The 20,518-nt window shown below is 41.0% G+C and overlaps 1 protein-coding gene across 2 annotated transcripts in view; it reads left to right on the top strand.

The window, feature by feature from the left end:
• The first annotated feature begins 431 nt into the window (after positions 1 to 431).
• The window catches only part of LOC134861052 (E3 ubiquitin-protein ligase Midline-1-like), a 58,219-nt gene continuing 38,132 nt past the window's right edge, over positions 432 to 20,518 (top strand). The window contains exon 1 of one of the 2 annotated variants that reach the window (XM_063878045.1): positions 432 to 566. The gene's annotated coding sequence lies outside the window, so the exon portion shown is untranslated. Of the gene's footprint in view, positions 567 to 14,165; positions 14,354 to 20,518 lie in introns of those variants that run through there. The other variant, XM_063878044.1, reaches the window with a different exon arrangement.

Genomic DNA, 20,518 nt, shown 5'->3' with positions numbered 1-20,518 from the left:
TGAAAGACATTTATGAAAAATGTTCCACAGGAGATTCATTTATTTTCAAGGTTCAGATCCCAGCAAGGTGAAATAGAAAAGCCAAAATTCTGGATATCGTCTCCTGCCTCGCCATCCATCTGCTGTGGATCAAACTCCCGGAAAGGTCCAAAAAAAGCACAATGTTCCACGTATTATGAGAATGAGTTTCCCAACCGCTGGACAAAGCACTTGCAGCGCTGGTTTCCCCTCTGCCCGCTTCACGCTTGCCTGAGCCTGAACACAGACAAGCAAAACCCGAAGGCATGGGGGGGGGGGGGGGGGTTGCCGAGGCTGAACAGGAGGAGGAGGAGGAGGAGGAGGGGAGATGTAAGAAAAGATCCTAAGTGTTTTGATTTGCGAGCACGCGGGGTGTGTGGATGCATGCCTCTGCGCGTTCACTCTCACCTTTCTCTTCCATCCCTCCCTCTCTCACTTTCTCCAGCACTCTGTCTCTTTCCAAGGTTACTCACTGTTGTTTTTCTCCGACTGGAATCATTGCACGCTTCTCTTCTTTTCTGTCCGAGGACCATGTGAGGCTCTTCAACGTAAGTGCCTCCTTTGTTGCTTAATTCACTTTCATTGGGATCATTCCTTTAGAAGCAATGGGTTTAGGGTCTGTTCTCTTTTCTTCCTCGCAGCACATGCACAATGGGATGTTATCCATCGGAGGGGTGGAGTGGGTTGGGAAGGGAGCGGGTGGGGTTGTTTCAGGGGGCTTGATTGCTCCATGTGGTCCAAGCGTGGGAGTTGTATGCACGTGTCTGCTGCTGTCATTGTCTCGGCGCAGCTTCTGCACAGCTTTCTTTAGTTTGAAACGGGATTTTTCTGCATGTGTTGCTCATTGACTTTGGGTTGGCTTTGTATATGATAGTCCTGGCTTCAAAATACCTCATTAAAAGTCTGCAAGAGTTTGAAGTAGATAGGTAAATGAACACAAACATCCATTGTTCAAATGGAAACAATGAAATGCAATAGTTTGTTATATAAGTGTACAAAAATGAACTGTAAAATAGTGACTTTATGCCTTGTATCTACTACTTCACTGAGGTTTTACACACTTTGAATGCGCTAAAATGTGATTTGGGGTTAGGGTTAGGCTAACCCCATTAGCAACTTGCACTTCAACTTCACAATTTGATTACAATGCATTATGTGAATAATTCATTGGGTCATATATTTACATGGTGAAGTGAGTATTATGGCTGAAACACAGTTCAAACAAATGACATTTCTTTCCCGTGGTGCGTGTTGAACTAACAAACATGCCAAGGTGGTTTTTTTTTTAACCACTAGCTTTTAGCTGTACCCTGCAAGTACCACGAAGCCCTTTGTTTATTTATACCAACATATTAGCCAATTTATTCTGTGTCCTTCGTGTACATGAGCCAATGGCAAATTGCTTGTTTGGACTTATGTTCTATAATGGAAGCCAATGTTCCACGTTTGAACTAAATACATCATAATGCTAAATCAGTTTGACAGTATAATGGGCCTTGTTTGTATACCTTGTTAGTCTCTGTGGTGACCTCGGAGTACTTTTAAATTATGAGCTTTTATGATGTTTAGTCAAAAACAAACAACAGATACATACACTTTAATTTGAGTCTTCATGTCTAGAAGAAATACACTATTTGAGAGCTGTAAAACGTTTCTAATGCTCACTAATGTAAGCAATGAAAGCACAATCACACTCATATCTTCTCATACAAAGCAACAACTTTGATTGAAAGAGCAGCATGTCCTTATATTTTACTATAATTATGTGTTTTTTTTGGAGTTATTCAGTTTTGACTGCACTCTCCTTCATTAAATTCCTTCCCCGTTTAGAGCTAATGGGTTTTAATGTAAATATGCACTCACACAGATTTAAAGTAGTACAGTTCAAATTCACATGATAAGTAGTTTAAGTTCATTCAGGTCTACATGAATGTCTGTGAGGTTGGAGCATTTAACATCCTCCCTTGCTTCACTACAATGCAATGTGTCTGAAGTGAATTGCAACTGACATGGTCAATGAATAATACAGACGTGTATACACTCTGTTATCAATTATGGACAACATAACCAGGCTGCATGCTGAACATAGAGGTTTATAGTGAACATGTGTGTTTATCTGCATTCCCATTTAGCAGGTTTTTTTTGTATAAATGCTCGCTCTGTATTTTCGGATATTCTCTGCAAAGTGTTTGGCTGTGCAAACACGCACAGCTCTGAATAGTGAATAATTATGTTAAATGGATTAAGCTACTGATGCAGTCAGTAGGATGTCTATATGGCCAATTGAGCCATGTTAATTCAACTTACTTAAGTGAAAGATATATGCAACATATTTCGGCGGTGGACTCAAACCTATGCATCATCAAAATGTCTTTTCCCTTTCAGAAACTCTGAAAAACAACCCTGTCATATAGATTAATGGCAATTCCTGTTGCACGCTTTCTGAAAATGGTTTTGCAAGCCAAAGTAAAGAGAGTGAGGATGTTTTTGGAGAATCACACACAGCAAAAGTGACTTGATTTTAACATGGGAGTGCTTTTGAGGAATTGTTTTACTTTATTCATGAGGCCCGGAGCACATTACGCTTATCTTTTGCAGATTTGATTTTCAGTAGTCGTGGCAGTGCATTGACCTTTTCCTTGAAGACGGCTGAAATGTTTCATTATTCACTTCTAGCCGAGCAAACGTAAACCGTTTGAAGTAGCCATTACTGCAGCGGTCATGGACGTATTCGCACTTTATAGCATCCTCAGTACCTCCTTCTCTCATTATGGATTCTAAACACTCCATCCTCTATCAGTGCTGACACGTGGAGAGGATGGTGCTCATGAATGCAGCAGGATGTGACTGTTGGGTACCTTGAGCTACTGGAGCTGAGCTGAAATGAAGTGAAACGGTGTGAGGATGACCTACAGGTAAAGTAAAGGTGTTGGAATAGATAGCGGAATAAAGGAAAAGGAAATGTTGTTATTCAAGGCACAAATCTTTGAGACTGTGTTCAGTGCCATTTTATCTGAGTTGCATGATTATTTGCAGGTAACACCCGTTGGTTGCTAGCTCCTCATTGTTTTTTTTTCTTCCAGGAAAATGTGTATAAATTCCATTAGTTTTTGATTATTAAAAAACGGAAAGCCGCTTTGATTTTTTAATTATAACATTACACATTAAAAATGACTATCTGACTATCTGCAGTATGCTCAAATTATTTCCAGTTTTAACACCCTCTTTGCCATATTCGGAGCCCAGCAGGGTATCGAGCTAGGAGGCCCTGGCATCAGCTACTGCCAAAGTGTCCAATCTTTTTCAAACCGAGCCAAACCCCCCACATTCCAACTCTAAAATCCCATCTCTCTGCTGAGGACTTTGAGAGCTTGGCATTCACATTTCAGCTCCCCAGCAGCCAAACTATGGCTACTCGCCACCTCCTTGTCTTACACCAAAGCTCAAGAAAATTAGTAGAAAAAAGGGACAGGGGGGAGATTTTAGCGAAAAATAGGGGGAGTTTTAAATGCAAGTAAAGGCATTTTACTTGCAATGAAGCCTTTAATCTAACCGCCGGTTATTGGGCTGTATGAATGGGCTGGTTTGTTCCCCGGGTGACTAAACATGGCACTTGAATGTTTGTCTGAACAATGACAAAGCTTGAGAGAGCCAAAGACACTTGGTGATGAGATGGACCGTGAACTAGTCAAGTGCCCAGTTCTGTTCCGTCTGTGCTCAAACACACAGCTACATGTGAGCGATCCAACTACTCTCAATGCATTGTGTCCTATTGCCACTTCAGGATAATAGCGGAGTCTTACTATTGTTTAATGTGCTGGGAAACTTGTGAAGAGAGTGCTACGGCTAAAAGAACTCCATTAAGACAAGAATGCAAAAACGTAGTATTACATAGAAACCAAACATATATTGAAACAATGCATGAGCAGTGTTCATGGTGATATGTAGTATCTGGTACCGGTCAGACATTAAATATAATCCAAGAAGTCAAAGTTCAGTTTTAGGTCATCACTTTATGTCGACACACTATAAATCCAAAATAGAACTCCAAAGTAATCCACTGGGAATGTGCATTTGCCGAAATCTGTTTGCCAAGTCAAACACTTTCGCATTTCTTTGTAGGCGCCATCTGCATTGGCACCCCTGCTGAGCCATGTCATCCGTCCCAGTAAAATGATTTAGTGTGTTTTTTTCATTCACGCAGTGCTGTTGTCTTTATGAACATGGCTTAACAAAGAATCCACGCCAGACGCAAGACTTCAGCGCCACAAAATTGCTACTTGAAGAGTCCATCTGTTCAATCTGCACCCGCTCTCTGACCTCCTTCACGGTGTCGCAGTCCTAAAACCAACTGTCAGTGGCCAGACAAACTGTCTATTCTTGGTGTTTTTTCACTGAAAATATTCTGGATCAAACAACCAAACTATACTGGACAAGAAGAGTTTCCCAAATGTCTCCACGAGGAGTGTTATTGATGTACACTAGAAGGCTTATGGTTTAACTGGGGCAAAAATCAATCACTTTCAAGTTTTGTGAAATTGGATTGATGGCAACTTTTACATTGCTCACTTCTTTGCATATTTGTTGTTCATGAAATAAGACACTGCCCCATGTGACACTGAAGGACTCAACAAAGTGGTGGAGTATTATCATTGACGGAAAGACATTGATTTACCTGATTGATTATTAGAGTCAACAAAACCCTGATCTTTTTCAAAAAGAAAAACAACAAGCTCCACCAACAGTACATAATTTTAAGATTTGAAACGACAGAGGAAAGGACACTATTTGTCTCATGTAGTTCACAAAGTGGGTGCATGTGCAGTTTAGTAATATATTGATTAAAGCTGAAGCATTGTGTGCATACTGCTGCCTGCATGAATTGGCTCTTTGATTAGCTGAAGCTCAGAGTCAATGTCGGGCCAACAACCTAAAGAGGATCGAGGTGAGTGGAGAATTCATAAAGAATGATGTCAGGAGTGCCGGTTCCAGAGTTGGTTAGACTCAAGTTTAAAAATGTGGCTACAAGAGCCCTTTAATCTGTGTATCCTGATATAACATCATGTGATTGTAGGAAAAGTTGCTGCCTAATTGTGGGAGCAGTTTTTCCAGGTGCAGCGTTGTGGTTTGCAATCAAAACTACTTATATTGGGTTGATGACAAATAATCCAGCTGTTTTTCTACTGGTACTACTCAACAGAAACAAAATGAGAATCAGATTTAAAACAAAAAATGTAGACAAGCATGCAAAAGAATGGAAACCAACCTTGCGCCATAAACCAAGGCAACCAAGATAGAAACAACAGAAAGATTATAACTAACTAGACTGAAAGAAGTCTTTGTCTGTATGTATGTCTCTGTCCTTTGTTTTTCTTGGCATCTGATCATTTGGCGAGTCTATTGCTACGTATCCAAGGATATCTAGTGTAGAGTTATTTTGAAAAAGCTGCAATGCTGGAGTTAGCAATTGGCCGAACAGACACTAGTTGTCCAAACACATGTCCAATGTGGATGCTTGTAAAACACAGAGTGGCCAGCCTTTATGACCGGTAATAAAAGACAATAGGTTTTGCGTGCTGTCTGAACAAAGCACATTGGTCTTATAGATGTTTACTATGGATTTGATCAGTTGTGGTCTTTAGGGAAAACCACACAAGGAATGTGTCCAGTCAACAGTATCACAGTCACTTAAAAAAACCCACATTGTTTGGGAAAATTGTCCCCAAATGTAGTGATAAAAGGGGGATAGAGCTCAATATCTTGGAGTAAAGTACATCTGAACTGTAAAAGCATCTATGTAGCAAGACAAGGTTACAAGCTGATGCATCCAATAAGAACGCATTTCCTTCAGGATAAAAAACAACATTCTTAGTTACTGAGCAACTTTCCATTACCTGATATGACCATGCTATTTCTGACTTGTGTGCATCTGCGAAAAACATATTGTTTTGCATAAATAACTGCATATTTAGCAAATGTATACATGCACCTTCAATGTTTATTGCATATATATCGAATTATGACACAATATCACAATAGAGTCAATGCTGCATTGCTTTTTTTCAATGGTGGTGCACCCCAGGGCTATCCTGAAGGTACCCTAAGGTTTTGTGGCCAATATACTTCTTTAGATAATCATCATTTAGTGTTGGCTTCTTCATGAGCTGCTGCATTTATAAGTTGTCAAGTGTTAAACAGGAGGTGATGCTCTTTGCAATGAAGAGTCAAACACTTAAACACTCACTGATGTCTTTGTTTTAGCCACCCTGTTTAGAACTGATTACTTAGTGCCAGCACATACTCAGGCATGATGAAACATTTGATGCTTCACATTTCAAGGGAGAGTAATGCAATATCACTAATGGTCTTAGAGATTGCTTTGTTTGTTTTGCAAATCAGCAACTATTCACACACACACACACACACACACACACACACACACACACACACACACACACACACACACACACACACACACACACACACACACACACACACATATACACACACACACACACACACACACACACAGACACACACACGCACACACACCTCCAAAGTGCAATCAATAAACCTCCCACAGCACTTTTCCAAAGCTTGAAAAGAGACAGTGTGTGTGTGTGTGTGTGTGTGTGTGTGTGTGTGTGTGTGTGTGTGTGTGTGTGTGTGTGTGTGTGTGTGTGTGTGTGTGTGTGTGTGTGTGTGTGTGTGTGTGTGTGTGTGTGATAGCCTGGCAGTATTTATCTGTGCTGATGTTAGAAGAATAGAGACAAGGTGTTGGCTCAGCCTGAGGGGACAGCTCAAGCTCGATAGATAAACAAGACATGTAGAAAGGGCATTGACCCTGTTGGAAGCAAATGTCATTCACTTAAAGAAGCTCTGTCCCCCGGGACGCACGTCTACCTGTCTGTATACCGGAGTGTCAGCCTGTCTAAATATTGCATTAGAAATGACAAACATATTTGCATCTGCCTGTTGAACATTCTGCACTTCTCACAACAGAGCCGGACAGTTAAGCAATCACACCAGACTGGGCTCTGCTTTCAGACAGAGGGTGAAAAAAGGTGCTGCAGCACATTTCAATGTCCCTACATGTGAATTAATTTAAAAGAGATGAAATGTTTCATTCTTTGGTTTTATATTTGGACCTCAGATGCCTTCAAACAGCTGTAAACCTGCTAAGCAGATCATACAGTATATGATGAATAAAATCCCACCTGAACCTCAATACAGTGCTAAATATTTCAAACTATTAATGATCCTACTGGGACCATCATTTATTCCATTTATAATTCATGGCTGTCTTATACGGTAGTCACCCTGCCATCACACTGTACGAAGCCCCCTCCCCACCTTCATACAAAATGCATAAACGTTGATTAATGTCCCCGCTTTGGATTCCTCTCACTGACTTTCATAGTCATCTGTATTCCCAGCTTACATCTCGGATTCTTTTTATGGCCGCACAAGCTTTCATATTCAGTATAAGCAAAGTGAGATGTTCCCACTTCCTGCTTCATGTGTGTGCACTCTCCCTGTCACAGGTGATGGCAGGCCCATAAATCTGAATACTTCCTCACTTCCAGGGTGAACTATAGTACATTAACCATAGCATTACATTTAGCACACACACGTACGGTACACACACACACTGCAGAGACTGGAGCAAGGGAGGTCGGAGAGGCTGACATTCACTTATAACCTATTCATGCTTCACACTGTCATTTGGCACAACTGGGAAAATGTAATTTTTTTTCCACCACAGGGTGGATCGTCTTCAGCAGCAGTATATGACTTTAAAATGACAGCTTGCTATCAAATAGTGTTTCCTATTGCCTCCTCCAGGGCTCCAAATGAGAAAGTTGAGCTACCCAAAGTGGGGTATGGTATTATCAAGGCATTTCTGTGCACACAGTATGAATCTGTGTCCCAGGTGGAGCAGTTTCAGGCTCGGCGGATTGAATCATCGGTATAGATTCACCTGAAAGGTCACAAGTGCTACTGATGTCTTTTTCCAACATATCAATAGTCAAAAATAAATGTCTTTTGGAAAATGACAAGAACTTTCCAAAGTTTTCCCCCTCCCCCTGCCTGAAACGCCGCCATTTGACTTCTTGTTTACTTCCTGAACAAGGTGACATCAGAATGCAACACAGCCGGCCAGCTAACCAATCAGAGCAGATCGGGCTCTGGTTTCAGACAGAGGATGAAAAGAGGTGCTGAAGCACAGGCAGTATGAGAAAAATAAAGAGCTTTTTGAACCTAAAAGCACAGAGACATAATACAAAATACAAATAAGCAACTGGAAATTAGCATAATAGGGCCACTTTAACAAAATATGTAAAGAATATCCCATCAGGAAAACACAATTTAGGAGGATACATATTTTTCCCTTAGAAATAAAAACAATAGTACCTGCATAACAAAGGTCAACTCTGAAAACTGAATGTATCCTATTTCTGCTGTCCTTGATGGAGTGAGCCTTTGCTGAACTCTTTTTTGGGGGGGTTCAGGAGTTATACAACTTCCAGAGACAAAAGGTGCGGTGATTGGGTACAAAACACAAGCAGAACATTGTGGGAAAGTATGTTCCTGCACTAATTGGAGGGTTTCGCATTTGGACATAGTTAGGATTTGAATTTGAATATGACAATACGTCACGGGAGAATATGAGAACCTGATGATAAGATTTCACTCTGGGTTTTTCTTTTGTATGCTTCATCACACCATTATTTCACTCAATACAGCCAAGCGGCTTTGATGCACTTTCTCTGTGTGGGAATTTTAATAGATAATGCAGTGACGCCTGAAATAGCACATTAGCTTGAAGACAAACTCAGCTGTGTGTCACAGTGGTCGTCGTCTCTTGCCACCCACGCACTGCATGATATCCAGAGACTTATTACATGCAGTGGGTGTGCAATTATCCCATATTAGTCATGATATTGATAGATAAACATTGGTAATATTATAGAATGTAAGATTATCTCTCCTTTTTGAGCATTTTCTAATTAACTTTGATTAGATAATGTAATTTTAGGAGCTGGTAACATCCTGATCTGCAATAAAAACCATCTTTTCCCTCTGTCAATATGAGAAAATAATTTAATCACATGCTCTCTTGATACATGCACCAAATCTAATATGTGTTTTAGGATATCAGGTCTCTTTCAGTGGGATTACATAATGTTATCATGGTGTGCCAGCTGGTCTTGGTTTGGGTGGAGGTCAAGCAGAAAGGATGCGACTCCTTTCCGTGACAGTTTGAGGACACATTGACTCTGCTGAAAGCTAATGATGATGCTGTCTGACACGAATATACATGTTTATGTGTGTGAGTCCATCTTGGCTGTGTATGGGTAGATTTGCATTCGCCTTTATGAGGTTACAGAAGATGACCTTGAGCCATTGCTGCTGGTGGATGTGTCAGATTCAGGCAATGGATCTAGTTGTGTGTGCATGCATAAGTTCCAAAAATGGCTACTGGGTGCTTCAAGCCTTCTCATAAAATGTGTCAGGAAATGCCTGTTCTTTATCGCCCTGGAAGATGCTGTTTTTATCACATCCACTTTGATGTCCTAGTCAAAAGGAGCCGACAGAGAGAGGATTCAGATTCATCATTACTCACTTTGAACTCAATTGCTCCATGTTCCTTGTTATATTCACAAACAGCAGTGAAGGAAAATATTTCCGTTGATCGCCTGACCTTTTTTGGAATCCTCTGACTCAATGGCATTTGAAATAATCAGTGCAGCCTTTTTTTTCCAGAGAATCTCATGTTCTGTACTCTTGAATCACCGGAGGGGATGTTTGCCAGGTTTGACGGACAGCTCACATACACAGATGGACATGATTGCACACACACACTTCAGAATCCTTGTTTCAAGCCTGTTGATTCATCTAATAAACGCGTGACTCTCGCTCATAATGAGTGGTCTCTTCTGTGCTTGGAACTAACTCCTAGTGGGCACATTTAAAGGGTCAGTTCACCAAAACTAAACTAATTAAAAGTGATTACTAGTGGTATCATTTCTTTTCTACCAAAAATATCCAGTTCAGAGGAAGTAGCGCAGCGTTATTTGATGTTTATCCAGACTTTATCTCCTGCTCCCCCCTCTGTTTCTCTTGATCTGTCTGCTCCCCCTCCCCCCGTTCCTCTCCTAAAAGCTGTTTTCGGGGCCTTTCTGTATTAGTTTGTCCCTGATTAGATCAGTTTATTCCCTGATTTCACTTGACAGAGACAGATAGCTCACAGACTCTACAACATAATCTAAAGCCGCAGTGTCTCTGCCCAGCTGGTACCAGCTGCATCTTCTCCCCGCTGATTGAAGCCATGCTTTACTATCTGCATGTGAACTTACTTAAAAAAGGCCAGAGGTCAGTGAGAGGGGAAATCTGTGTCCCAAACTTTGACAAACTTTAAAAAACAAATGTTTTGGGGTGACACTATAGCACTCAAATGTATTCAAGACGGGCTTTACAGAATATCTCCCAGCCTCCCATAAGTCATGCAAAATGAATGCATATCTAATGTACTGTCCAAGATAGCGATCAGCAGCTGGGAGGGGTTTTAAGACACTGTATATCTAAGTCGTAAAGATGCCTCTGGAAGATGGAGCTCATGGATGTAATGCTCATATGCATGGATGTGTCTTTTTGCACGTATTGAACCTGGAGGAGATTGACTAAACCCTTTAAAAGATCAGTGTGTTGTGGTCACGTGTTATTTTCGCACATATGTGTGATGTAAAATCCCTCAATCCCAGACTACCCAAAGCACCGGTGACCTTTGCAAAGGTGCTGGTCATAACCCTGTCTTGCTTTATCCCTGAAATGGTCTCACCCCGAGAGAGGGGACGGACTCCACCACATTCCACTCATTCCTGCTTGTTAAAAATAAGACCTCTTTAAAGTCAGCCGAGACCAGCTTTTCCTAAACTCAGAGAGCGGTCATCGGAAGGTTGGGAATCAAAGGCAAGAGAGGAGGTTTTCCCCCCTGCATTGCACAAAAATCAGTTTATGTAAAGCAAACGATAAAAAAATAGTCTCCATAGCTGAGCTTTTATTTTACAGCCTGCTTTATCTCCTCTCTGCTTGATTTACCGTGTACCATTACCAAGTGAAAATGGTATGTCAAATAACTGCAACATCATCATCCTGTTATTGAGTTTTCTTTTGGCTTCAATTTATCATTTTACATTCTTTCCCTCAAATATAAAAAAAGTTGTCCATTGTGTGTGACAAATTGCGACTGAACTCAATACCCTCTGTCTCTCCTCGCACAATGTCATTTGAAGCTAAAACTGAAATATCACCCGGAGCAAGGCGGGAACATGTAGTTCAAGGTGAAAAACTCGACTTTGCGGTGTTGACGTAGAGGACGCCTGGCAAAGCTTCAGCTATACCGAGGCTGATGAGAGACTTGAAGAAGGAAGAGGCTTTGCATCTGTGTGCTTTAATTCTGAAGAGTGCTGCTGGATAACCTCCAACCTTGAGGACAAACAAATGAAGACCTACTAATGTAACCCCTTTGAAGTATCTATATCTACTTTGTGAGTGCAGAGCTGTCTCCCTGCAGGAAAAAGCATTTTTATTCAAGCTCATGTTACCAGGAAGTCGCATTGGGATTCAACACAACATATACTTTTGAAGAGAGACTTGTACAAGGTCTCCAACTTGCCAAGAGTTTAGTTTTATTTGCACATGCTTTCTATAACTGCTGTGCTAATAGGTCACCATACTAAGTGCAAGCATTGTATTTTGGGCGGTGTCTCTTCCCAGATCGGTATGACAGCCTTAAAAAGGATAGCTTTCCACTATTTCCAAAGCTTTGAGAAAACAACTAAAGTTAGGAGACTTAAACATTCTTTATTAAGGCCTCTGCCCATTTTGTGTAAAAGCTATAGAAGAACATGTGGCATAAAATTAGCTATTTGTGCCTTTGCCTTGCAGCTATTGCAAAACTAACACTGAGTAAATGATTATAATTAATTTAATATCTAGTATTTGAAAAGCAAGCTCCTGCGTAAGCCCACAAATATCAAATTAGATGAGGTGAATGAATTCATCCTTTCAATCATTATAACCGTATAAAATAGAAATCTTTACTGTGCCTATTTTCCTTCTAGCAGAGTGTTCACAAGCTAGTAGTCTTTCTCTCGCAGGGAACTGACCCGAGATGGAAACTTTTTCCTTGTCCTTTTCCAGAAGTGCATTCTTAAGCAGCAGCCTCACCTCGACTGATCCCACTCCAACTGCCAGACACACACCGCCACAATCCCCGCCACAGCACACACACACACACCAAATCTGGACCTCGTGTCCCTATACCGCAAAAAGGAAAATTATTCACCCATTTCAAAGCTGTACTTTTAAAAAGATAAACACTGAATCGATTTAAAAGCAACAGACAACTTCAATTTGACCTTACAGGAAGTCTCAAACTCTTTATCTAATTGAAATATGTATTAGAGGTGCATTCAAGATTTCAAATGTATCAAACCCGGACAAATTGTTTCATTTAATGCATAAAACGTCCTTTTATCGTCCAAAAAGCTCCAGGATCCTGCATTCCAGGACACAGGATAGAATTAAATCCATAGTCCTCTGCAATGTTTTACACTTCCAACTACAGGTCTCACTCCCCAACGGCAAAATGTTGGGGATTATTCGGGATCTACCCGACCAACGAACAGCCAGATTTCAAAGCCTCTAATCCCATTTCTAACTCATCACACATACTGTAAAGTCTTCAATAATGGTAAACTCTGACAAGTCCTTTGTTGGCTTCACGCTTGTCTCTGTTCTGCACAATTGGCCGGACTAAGAACAGCATCCTCGGTGAATCAGATATGAACGTGAGGTATAGTTTGGAGCGAGAGAGCTGCTCAAGATTTCTGATCAGACCTTGCACTCAGTTTGTCAGGGCAGAGTGCTTTGTGTGGGAGGCTGAATGACTGACTAGGGATTAATTTAAGCTGCTTTCCTTGTGGGCCGCATAAAGAAAGAGGTTTTTTTTCTCTCTTTCAAGTAGTGGCCAAAACAGCTGAGGTTTCAATGTAGAAGGGGAAATAGGGGAGGGACATTAAAAATTACATTAATGGATGCTGGGGATGTGTCATGGATGCAAAAGTGGAGGCAGATGAAGGTTACAGTAAAATCTCAAACAGTGGTCTAGAGAGGAATCCACTTGTAAGAGGCTTATTATATTGACATGTGGGAATTGATGTCAATGGTGTTGTGGTTATATAAATCCAACTTCTGCGTGAGCTTTTAGAAACATGTATTTCTCATAACAACATGAACAGTTTTGACAAGTCGGAGTATTGTTAGTTTGCTTTGATGACTCTCTTTTTGTCTTTATCAAGTTGAGCATTATTCTAAATCAGCCCTTATAGCAGGTCATTTCCACCCTAGTAGTGTTTTTCAACCCAGCCTTTTTAAAGATGTGACACAAGCCCGAAATTGTCCCACCCTCGGCACGGAAAATGGATGTCATGGCTCCAACGTGGGTAATAAATACAGAGCTGAGCGATTTCAAACTGCGAATAGCGTGCACGAGTATATCTGCTCTGTAACTGCTGGAAAAGTTCAACAAGATGAGATTGCACCAAAACAGGAAAGAAATGCTTGAATTTCACCGAAGTGAATGGGAGGACTTGGGGCTGTGCTTTATTTGTTCCTGCTGGGCATAAAACACAACGGCAGATTTGAGACACAAGATCACGGTGAGGTCCACATATGAGTGGAAGTATGATGTAACCTGGCTCTGATGTGTACACATTCATGTCCACATATGAGTTTGCATGCAAGCAAATGTTTAAGCACACACACTTACTCACGTATGACTGCAAACTCACACACTTGCACACAGACTCCGCCCCCCGGTGGCTCGGTGATTGGCCTACTTAAAGGCAGGGCAGCCTACTGGCAGATTTGAATACAGGGACACAGAGAGGGGAGGGATGGACATGAGGAGGAGGAGGAGGAGGGGAGATAGAGAGGGGGGTGGTTTGCTCTCTCCCTCTCTCTCTCTCTCTCTCTCTCTCTCTCTCTCTCTCTCTCTCTCTCTCTCTCTCTCTCTCTCTCTCTCCCTGCCGGGTCAGGATGGAAAGGCTTACACAGGCAGGGGAGGAAACATGTCATGAGAGGTGATGACACAGCCACGGAGACATATCCACATCCTCGCTGACTCCCAGGTTCGCCGCTCGCCGCTGCTGCTGCGTCCCACAGAGCAGAGAGAGAGCCAAAGATAGCCTCCACTCTCCCCACATCTCTCTACCTTCCTCTCTTTTTCACTTTGTTTGTGGATGATGGGATTTTAATCATGTGGAAGGTAAGAGGAGGGAGATTGTTTTTCTGTCCTTTCGTACACAGGCCTGTCTCTGGAGGAGTTTGTGTGCTTTTTGAGTTGACGGTGTGTGTGTATGTGTGTGTGTCCGTCCCTGGGGGGATTCCTGCATGCTTTCACCCTCCGTCTCAGGTTTTATTCTCAGTTGGGAATGAGGAATGGGAGCTTTGAGTGCCAGCAATACAGGAATGATAATGATAGAGCAGTGGCCGCAGCCAATGAAAGCTGTGGAGCTATCTGTATCATTGTCAGGGAGAAACTTCTGAAATGTGGATTTATAAAAATGGAGTTATGTATGGAGTTCAGAGCAAGTTTAGTTATATAAAAAAACTTTTATTTAGTGTTTTATTCTCCATGTTTATTCTCTGAAAAGTGCAATTAACTTGTTGGATTTTTGGAAAAGGGTTGTGCTTTAGTGAAATTTGGACCTGCAGTTTCACAGGTATCGACTGTGACCCAACACACACATCCAATTATCTGTGTGGTGGTGGTGGTGGAGGGTAGGGAGGTCGGGTAAGGCCGTATGTGAGAGTCTGTTTTGTGTGACCTAATTTCACAGAGCCACTGTGTTTTGGTGCTTGCTTAAAGCCCAAGATACATAAAGATTGAAGACAGCGCCTTGAGGGATGCTTAAAATGTGTGTGTACTTCAGAGTGCTGTGTGTGTGTGTGTGTGTGTGTGTGTGTGTGTGTGTGTGTGTGTGTGTGTGTGTGTGTGTGTGTGTGTGTGTGTGTGTGAAGGTCCTGAATGGTCTTTTATGCACTTAAGAGGCAGGATGTCTGACAGTGTTATTTAACAGTTAGAGGTGAGAGCTGGACAGGGCTTATTTCAAATGTTTTCAATGTGTATGCTCATACATCCACAAGCTACACACTCCGCACGTCATTCCTCACTCTGTCACTTCAAATGAACCTCCCAGATGTCCGATTATTCAGTTTCACAGCCTCTCCTGTGTGCTGAGGCGTGCTCATGAGTGTACAGTAACAATGCAAGTGTGTGTGCATGCGTTTTGAGGGTGCTGAAGCGCGTGTGTGTGTGACAGCTGGTTGCCAAAGCCTCAGTGCTACTACTACTGATCCCCGTTCACCTGCTCTGGGTCACACGGATCAAGGAAATCCAGGTTCAGTGTGTGTGATCTGTCAGACAATGAGGAACTGACACTAGTTTAAGGAAGGATGCATGTTAACTGAAGCAAAGCAAATGCATTTATAAGAAGAAGGTGCAACATTTGTGGCAGGTTCTTAAGATTTTAGTAAACATTTTGTACAAAAAGTTCTTGAAAAGTCTCATATCTGACCTACAGTAAGTGCTAAATCACATACAAAGTTGCCTACAAACTTAAAATCCATATAAGCTTGCAGGTTGCCACATTTATCCCACATTTGCTTTGTCAAACAAAGACTAGGAAGGCTTTGTCTGATGTTTTGTTTCTAATTGTCACTACTCCGACCGATATAGCAACAATAGTATTGCTGCTGTTTCTTTTCCTGTTTCCCCCGACACTTTTTAGTGGCATTGTCAGCCTGGGCGTGCTTGAGAAAAAATCATCTTGGATCCTTCTGTTTTGTTTTTAAACCTGTAGATTGACTGTGGGAACCACGTAGACAAATATAGCCCTGGCTGTATCGTCATGTCTCTTCCTGAGTGGGGCACATCTGTCACTTTGTTTAGATTTGGTCGGAGGGGAAAGGTGCCCTCTTGGGTGTTGTTGACTTAATCACGAGAGAAAAAAAAACCTTGTTGTTGGTTGCTGATAGCATTTACTTTACCCTCCAAATATCCTGCTATCTCACCAGCGTGTAGCTTACATGTTAAAATGGGGAGGTCTCACTCTTATCTCTCCCTAATTGGTTAATTTGATCTTCAAAGCGTCAGCAGTCTCCCACCTCAGATGCTGGAGGGGCTAACTGCTAATTGCTATCTAAACATCCTTCAAAAAAAAAAAAAAAAGGACAAAGACAGACTGGAATACTCCCCCCACCCCACTTCCACTCCAGTTCAGTTCATTTTATTCACCCCAGTGCGTTCATTAATCACCAACCGCATAATATGAGAGTGAAATGTTGCCATGGAAACTTGTGACAATGACTAAAAATTGCTTTTGTGGGACTTGGCAGTGTGTGCAGTCCTGGGGTGAGGACAAATGCTTCTTCAAACTTTTTTATTGCTAAAAAGTGGCCTTGTATGTCATATTGCAAACTGTCACAACTTTCTTGTAAAACACTGCATACAAGACTGTCCTCAAACTTGGCTAAAAAAGCTCACATCCTTTGAATTATTTGATTAAAAAAACATGACCTTTTACAGCTTTTCCTTTGGAGCCAAACGTAATCACAGTGCTGCCTGACAAAAAAAAAAAAAAAACTTTCACAGGTGTCAGAGGCAGCTCAGTGTTAGTCATTCCCCTTCACCAGATTGTGGGTTTGAAGATGTGTCGCGGCTCATTTGATATGCATCAAGGCTTTTTGGTTAATCTGCTGCAGACCGGCAGATGTTCAAAAAGTCAGGTCACATCCTTTTGGAAGATCTGCCACTCGAGGGGCCTCTCAAACTCAATATCATCGCATGTGTGTTTTTTTTTGACATTCCTTTCCTTCAGATGTAATGTAAACACAGATCATGTCAAGTCTCACTTCACTCTGAAAAGTCATACTCCAAAAATGCCCGCTTCAAAAGCCTATGTAATTGTAAGCATATTCCAAAGCCGTCCATATGGCGGGTGTTTCGGTACCATACAAGGTGCTCCATGAAGCAGGGTCATTGTAGACATGCTCAGGTTAAACTGAGGTCACTTAGTTCTCAGAAATAGTTATTTTTAAAAGGAAATTCCACTCAACAGCAACTCTTAAGGTAGTTCCTATACCAGCAAGATGTTTCTGTCCATAATTGAGACCTTATTTTCTTATAATTAGTTCCATAAAAATCCTCTGTAAAGTGTATCTTTATTTTGACTAAGTAAGTGGGGATTTGAGTACTTTACTTTAAGTATTTCAACATGTTACAAAGTTTAATTTCTTCCCCAAAAAATGTAAAGAATATTAAATAATAATACAAAAATTATAAAACATTTAAATAGATAAAACAATGCACACATGTAATGTAAATAATGATCAATAAATACAAAAATACATACTAAAAATGTAAAGATAATAAATTACATATAGAAACATAGAAAGAGATAAAAAAAAACAAGTGTCATTAAGTAATAAAAATAATATTTGTGTGTATTTTGACATTAGAATGTGGGCTTGCTGCACTCGATCAAAAATAACAAAACATTTAATATTTCTGGAGGATTGAAATACCACACAAGGATTACCTGATAAGACCGATATTTTGGCAGTGTCTACTTTAAAGTGAACATGTTACACGACTCCCTTTGCAGCTGCATGCCTACACTTCATGCTTTATATTCATCCCACTACTGCTGTGTGCATATATGCATTAAGTAGCTCACCTCATCCGCCGGCTCTCTGGGGCCGCTTTAATGCTGAAAACATTTCATTATCCAATCAGAGTTGCGATGATAATGTAGCACTTTGGGGAATTACTGCTGTTTAATCACTTTCATCTCCACCAGGGGATCCTAAGCACATATTTTGAGGCAACATTAATGCATTATAGAATAATTGTGATCACAGAGGGAGGCGTTAACTAAATTTGACTTTAAAAAAAAGAAAAACATAGAACATGTGTGCTCGTCAGTTATTAATCCATCATCCCAGGCAACACTTTATCTATATTCCCACTAAATAAAGAGTAGCAGACACAATCCCCTTCAATATTCAAGACACAAAAGCACTTTCATTTCCATCTTACACTCTCCACACTGTGTGTCAGTGTGTATCATGGGGTGTGGAAATTATTGACCCTGATCCAATACGTCCTTGCCATCACCAGCCTTGCTTTTGTCCCCTTCTGTATAATCTCTTGCCCCCAAACATCACATCTCATTTCGCATGCAGCCCTATACACAATCTGGGTCACACGAGCAAGAGTCCAGACAGACCCTGCCACACACACACACACACACACTTATTATAATCACTAATAACCCCGGCATCCCTGACTACGACCAGCCAATCCTGTTAGGTGTGACTGACCGCTTCGCAACATGAAAGGCCACGATTGGTCACGGCTAGTGTGGTAGGAAGCAGATTAGTGATCAACATGGTGGGGTGTCTGGATCATCAGACAAAGACATAATGTGTGTGTGTGTGTGTGTGTGTGTGTGTGTGTGTGTGTGTGTGTGTATGTGTGTAGTTAACTGTACAGGACAGAGGAGAGGAAGTTGAGATGTGGAGGGATGAGAGAGATTTTTAAATCTAATTCTCCTTTGATTTTGACTTCAAACACCATCTTAAAAGTGTAATTTTTTAACTCTGGCAATGTTATTCAACTGCATTTGTCTCAATATGTACACCTGTAGTGTAGACAACACTTAATTAATGACAGAAAGCGAGGTAAACTAGGTGTGGAACAGTTTAGATGTTGTAAAATATTAAGAGGGGGGAAGTTGAAAAAAAAAAAGGTGGTTTATAATTCAGGAAAAGTGTCAATAATTTATGCAGGGATTCGCAGAAAATGTGAATAATTGAGCACTGGTGTGTTTCTCACGAGATGTTTGTGCCACTTTTGCAATTATCTGTAGTGTTTATATGTCCAAAATTGTATCTTAAAAGTCTTGCCACCTTCAGTTTAATTCCATGTGGAAATATTTCCGTCAAAATGTGGATTTTTCGAGTGCCAATGTGGCACTTGAGAGGCAGATTTGATATTGTTTACGCTCAGCTGCGGATGGTTTGCCCTCTTTCGCTTGGTACCAACGTTTCAGTGTGTGTTTGCTTTTTTTCTGCCTCCTATGATTTAGGAGAGAATTGGAACAGCATAATCATACAGTGACACACACACAGTGTATGATGATTGTGTGAGTCAGGTCAATGGGGATGACCTACTTCTTGGTTCTGCTACATTGACTGCCACAGCGGCTCACATCAACCCACCAAACTGCCCCCTCCGCCCACCAAAATGTGTTTTTTTTGGGAGTGTTAAATAGCTTTTGGCTGTTTGCTGTATTTTTGGGAGTGATATTGGAAATTGAATCACTGTGTGCAATTGCGGAGTAACTCCTTCATCTCAATTTGGCAAAAGATGGTGTAGTTCAAATATTAATTAAACTGAAACTCTCAAAGTAAAATATAACCCACCTGAAGCAGAGTTTAAAGAAGACAAAAGATCATAAAGTCTGAAGAGTAAAGAGAGTGGAGACGTACAATCATTAGGAATACATCAGCATTTTGATCTGCTCCATACATTATGTAGAACCTCAAAAACCACTCACATTCTTTTCCCATTTCAGAAACCCTGTTTTCTGCCCGCATTGTGCTCATGTAGAATCAGTTTTTAGAAGATGGATAGAAAGAGCTCCTATAAAAATTTTAGCAGCTTAAACTGTGAGTGGAAGGGAGAGCCACAACCTCCCTTGACCCAAAGTCATTGAAATATTTAGTAGGAGACTAATGTGGAATTCTACCCAAACACAAACAGGTAGAGAGAGTTGAAAGAGATTTAAGGAGGACATATTATGCTAATTTCCAGGTTCATATTTCAATGTTGTGCTTCTACTGTGACATTTTGTCATTCTCTTTTCAGCCTCTGTCTGAAACCAGAGCACAGTCTGCTCTGATTGGTAGCTCTGTTGTGATTGATAACACTACAGGAAAGGGAAAACTCCAACAAGCATAATAGGGCCCCTTTAATATATGAGTGCTGAAATAGTTAAGTTTTTCTTTGTTTTCCAAGGGTCCCTTTCAAATACCTGAACTTTCTCTTTGACACTGAAAAATGTTCCAAAGGTTATTCGCTGACATTTACGGATGAGAGACCATACACAAGGTTTTGTTTCAAAATAAGAACACTTCACATTTGCCGGTAGCATCAGAGAAATGACATTTGTTCCTCTCAAAATAGAAAGGTAGCATTTTGGACTTTGGTTACACGGCCCTGTAACCAGAGAGAGGCAGAGCAATAAAAAAAAGTGCCAGGAATAGAAGGAGAGGAAGAAGATGATACAGGAATCAGATTCTTTTAGAAGGAAGGGCATCTATACCACAAATCATCTAACACACAACTAAGAATATCAAATCTGTC

Source organism: Eleginops maclovinus, chromosome 24 (genome assembly GCF_036324505.1).
Source record: "Eleginops maclovinus isolate JMC-PN-2008 ecotype Puerto Natales chromosome 24, JC_Emac_rtc_rv5, whole genome shotgun sequence".
Taxonomy (NCBI): Eukaryota; Metazoa; Chordata; class Actinopteri; order Perciformes; family Eleginopidae; genus Eleginops; species Eleginops maclovinus.
The sequence above is the reverse complement of the archived record's forward strand: the minus strand, read 5'-3'. Positions and strand labels throughout refer to the sequence as shown.